The 4,493-nt window shown below is 41.8% G+C and overlaps 1 protein-coding gene across 2 annotated transcripts in view; it reads right to left on the reverse strand.

Moving 5' to 3' along the window:
- Positions 1–3,151, reverse strand: part of sn (fascin domain-containing protein singed) — a 28,270-nt gene extending 25,119 nt beyond the window's left edge. Inside the window, exons 1-2 of one of the 2 annotated variants that reach the window (XM_020953453.2) lie at positions 3,091–3,151; positions 2,389–2,753 (exon numbers count right to left, since the gene is read on the reverse strand). The gene's annotated coding sequence lies outside the window, so the exon portion shown is untranslated. Of the gene's footprint in view, positions 1–2,388; positions 2,754–3,039 lie in introns of both variants that reach the window. The other variant, XM_020953452.2, reaches the window with a different exon arrangement.
- Between the last annotated feature and the right edge of the window lie 1,342 nt (positions 3,152–4,493).

Raw genomic sequence — 4,493 nt, forward strand, 5'->3', positions numbered from 1 at the left:
TTGTATGAAGCGGTGGCGGTGACAGAAGGTGGGGTTTTTTTCATTGTCGGGTGTACCTGATTTCCGGCGGTGCGCAGCGGAAGCATTCGATTGCCATGCGACATAAGCATATAGAATACGATATATATATATATATATATATATATACGTTGGAAGGAAAGATATGGGAGACGTTGCCATTAGCACAATCACAAAACAAAATAAAACGTGACTCAGTTTCGAGGGGTCTGTCTCTCTCAGTTGGCTATAACTTCTCGAGCGCTCCTGGCATACTAATTGATCCCGAAACCCATACCAAAATCCTCCATTGAAAATTATTGATTTGCCATTTTTCCCTGGGGTAGGGCAGGATATACGCATAGGGGGTGAAGGTGATGGTGGTGATGGTGGTGGGTGTGTGCGAAATGAGGCAGAAATTGCAGGAGAGACCGGTGAACAAAAGGAATATATGCACATATATCGATGACGTGTCGCCCACCATGGGTCCAATTCCAAAAACCCAAAAATGTTTGTCAACGCCAAATTGCAATTTTCCAATTGAATGCGATTTCTTCAAAAAAGAAAAAGCGAGAATTAAAACGAAAGAACACTCTCCTCTGCTACAGTGATGACTCAACCATAGGAACTGCCATAATCATACCATCTTCAGACAATCGGAACGTGAGATATGAATGAATGATGATAGTTTGTGATAAGTGAATGAGAAGTTTCCGACAAGTATAAATTTGAGAATTAAAAAACCCAATATATTCCATTACAGTTTAATTAATATATGTATAAAATAAAGAAAATAAATGGGAATATTAAAAACCAAGAAAGTTATAAGAATTTATAACAAAGATGTTGAAAATAAGTTGACAAATTCCTAGATAACATTCCATTTCAATATATTATATACTTTAAATATGGAATTTTAATATTATTTAACTATTTTCATTGACTTAAGAATCTTTTTAATAATTTTCAATTAAAAACATTAAAGTTTTTCCAAAATTTTCAGGGTAATGTTTTCCAATATTTTCCACCAATGTAGCTTTTCCGTTTCTGCTGCAGTCGACGTCCTCTGCCAATAAAGCACACGCCCTGCGCGCATCCGGACGGACAGAGAGACAGAGGATAAAACCGGCGGACAAAATAACGGACACAAGGACGAACCAACGAACAAGCGGACGGAGAGCCAGGAGCGGAAGAAAAGGAAGGAAGGGCGTACACAGACACCGGCTGGGATACATACACACACACACTCACCCACATCCTCGTATTGCGATGCGTTTGGGAGCGTGGAAACAAAGAAAGGCAAATGCCGAAAGGAGCAGGAGAAAACGTAAACAAGAGCAGCCGCCGATAACAACAACAACAGAAACTAGCCAGGGAGAGAAAGAAAGAAATGATAGCAGCAAGAGAAATATAAAAAAGAAAAACAGTTATATGGGGGAAGGGGGATGGATTTGCACCTTGACTGCGTGTTTATGTCTGTTTATAGTTGAACTTGAATGATTGAAACAAGTCGGCGAAGAGCGGAGTGCAGAGAGCGAGAGAGAGCGGCTGGAAGGCAAAAAAAAAACAAAAAAAAAAAAAAGAGAGCATTGAATGCCAATGTCAAGGCAATTAGCCAGCCGAAAGCCGGTTGGAAAAATCAGCGGCTGAAAAACAATGCCGCAAGGTGGAATGGTGGCCGCCGAAGGAGAGCTCAAAACGAAATGCTAAAGTGAAAAAGATGGGAGAAAAACAGCCAGCGAAGCGACGAACTGACAACTGCCATAGATTTTATGACTTGCAGACCGGAGTTGAGTTGAGTTGAGCTGAGTGGAGTAGCAGTGGCAGTGGCAGTGGCGTGGCATGGCATAGAGTGGAGTAAAATCCGTGGCCATTGGCTTTACACCTGGAAATGGAGCAGCAGCAGCAGCAGCAGCAGCAGCCGGCTTCGCAGTCGCGACGCTGCTCCCTCTGTCTAATTTGCACGAGAAGATGTCTGCAAATAGAGATGGTAGCGTGACCCAACTACTCCAACAAAACACGACACGGACACCAGGTTTCCAATTCGAATTCCATTAGAAAATTATTAAAATCATTTAAAAAAAAACCAAGGAAAAAAAAAAATTATTAAAGAGAGATTTAAAAAATTACAATAAACTCGACTTATTCATTAAATATGGGCAGAGGTAACTTCGTTTCAACAGGCTGTCAGTATCTCTGTTTTATCTATATAGTTTTATCTTTTTAGAACCTTGCTTAGAGCCCCTTTTTTAATTAATTTCGCAAATTTGCTTGAAAACCTTATTTTCGTGTCACGACATACATACACGCTCCGCCCTAGACACAGTGGGTAGAGTGGGGGAAGGGGGGCGGTAAGAGAGGAGCCATCTTTGGGCAAGGAATTCCACTTACTTTCTTTACTGCTCCTTCGGCTTCTGCCTTTTCTCGCTTTTCGCTCTTCGCTGCTGCTGCTGCTGCTGCTGCGCTGCTTTTGCCGCTATTGCTGCTGCCTTTGTTGTTGCTGTTGTTGTTGTTTTAGATGTCACTTAGCCGCCTGTTTTATAGTATTAGTTAGTCGCTGTGTTATCCTGTTTTCGCGTTTTCTATTTTGCACTCGCTCTCTTGTCTCGTCTACCTTTTAGCCGGTGTTTCTGTGCGTGTGCGTGCGAATGCCGTTTGTGTGTGCGTGCGTCTGTCACACCCTTCACTTCCAATTCGAATTTTGGTTTTTCGGCCTTTTGCTTGTTTTTTCGCCAGCTAGATGCTCTCTTCACTCCCTTCTCACACAATACAAAAAAAAAATGAAGAAAAAAACGTAAACAAATCACGGTTAGCGGCAATTAATTAGTATTTCTTATTCTTGTTGTCAGTGGTTGGGCAGAAGGCTGAGTCCGGCTTTTGTGTTTGTTTGATTTTTCATATGGCAGAAAAGGATTTTCACGATTCGCTTCGAGATGATTTCTGATTGGAGGCGAAACGCATGCGCGCACAACTGTTCTTTTCTGTTTTATATATTTTATTTTATTTTCCGATGCCGGAGAATACGACCGCTATCCAACATACACTCTTTGAGCCAAATTCAAAACTTGCAAACAATTTGTATATGGCTCGCACTTGCGTTCCGCTTGTTTTCTTTAACAAAATTCACCGTTGCTGCAAATCTGAAAAAAATTTTGGAATGGCTCGCTTGCACTCGTATTTATAGCCGCCGACGGTTGTCGGCAGTGGTGTCTTCTCCGCTTTTTTTCCGCCGGATTTGGCTTGAAGTGCGATATAAAATAGCCGGCAGCGGGAATTTTAAATTCTTCGCAAATTGAGCACACTTTATATTACAATTTACCGCATATTAAGAGTTCAATTAAGTGTAACGGCAGCAAAAATATAAAAATGTTTTAAACACCGGAATTAAGGAGTTTTTATTTTATAGATTCATATGTGCGCTTGTTGATGCTGGTCAAAAATATATATTTATAAGAGCGGATAAGCCAACTTCTTACTATAATTATATTTCCCTAGCATATCTGCTAGCATATATGTGTATATATTATAGCATTTGAGTATACAATAATTTAGTATATGAAAATCGTATAAAATAGCTTTTTTACTAGAAATCTAGCTCAGTCGCAACACTGATTGGTAGAGCCATATGTGACTTGCGCTCTTGTCGCGCATCCGCCACTCAGAGACATTTACTATACATTAGCCAGAAATAGTAGCTAAATCATCACCACTGACAAAAAGAGAGTCTGTAACGCCTCTGCTAGATAACAGCATTGGGCCTATGTTAGCCAACAGCGCTGCAACAGCTGCACTGGCTGTTAACTTTCGCGCGCTGCTTAAAATCGTAACGTAACGGTGTTTGGGCAAAGGAAATGTGCATAACTTAAGTGCATTGCATACTTAATTGCAGCTGCATCCGAAGGGGTGATGCGGGGCAGCAGCAGCAGCTGCTGCTGGCCACCCAAACGACGCGTCCCAGCCGTTTTGCTTGGCTTGCCGAGATTCGGATTCAGATTGAGACTGTGCCGCACGCTCTAATAACTTGCGATGCACTTTAAATGCACTTGCATCTTTATTGGATGTTGCACGTTAGTTTCGGACCTCTGCTGCTCGACGCTCTTAGCTATGTTCGGTGTTCGGTGTTCAGTGGGTGTCGAGTTGCTGGATTTCACCAAAATCCTTTAAATCAACACACAGCACATGAATATTTATACAGATTTTGGATTTTACAGTTGTTAATCACTGAATGTTGCCGACTCTCCATCTCCATCCCCGTCTCTGCTCCGCTCTTCACGGCTCCTTGGCTGCGAGCAATCTTAAGCGGAGTTAATTATGCCCCGCAAATTAATGTTCAACTGCATGCCAATGTCGCTGAATGAATTGTCTTGACTTTTGCAATATTTACATTTTTAAATCACAAGCTGAGCGCGCGCGCGCATTTGTCGCCAGAGTTGTCACCCGTCACGCGTCGCTGTTAATTCAGTATGACCATTTGCCGTGAAGGAGAAAATCCTTCC

Source organism: Drosophila serrata, unplaced genomic scaffold (genome assembly GCF_035046125.1).
Source record: "Drosophila serrata isolate PLE 108 unplaced genomic scaffold, ASM3504612v1 contig_336, whole genome shotgun sequence".
NCBI classification, from domain to species: Eukaryota; Metazoa; Arthropoda; class Insecta; order Diptera; family Drosophilidae; genus Drosophila; species Drosophila serrata.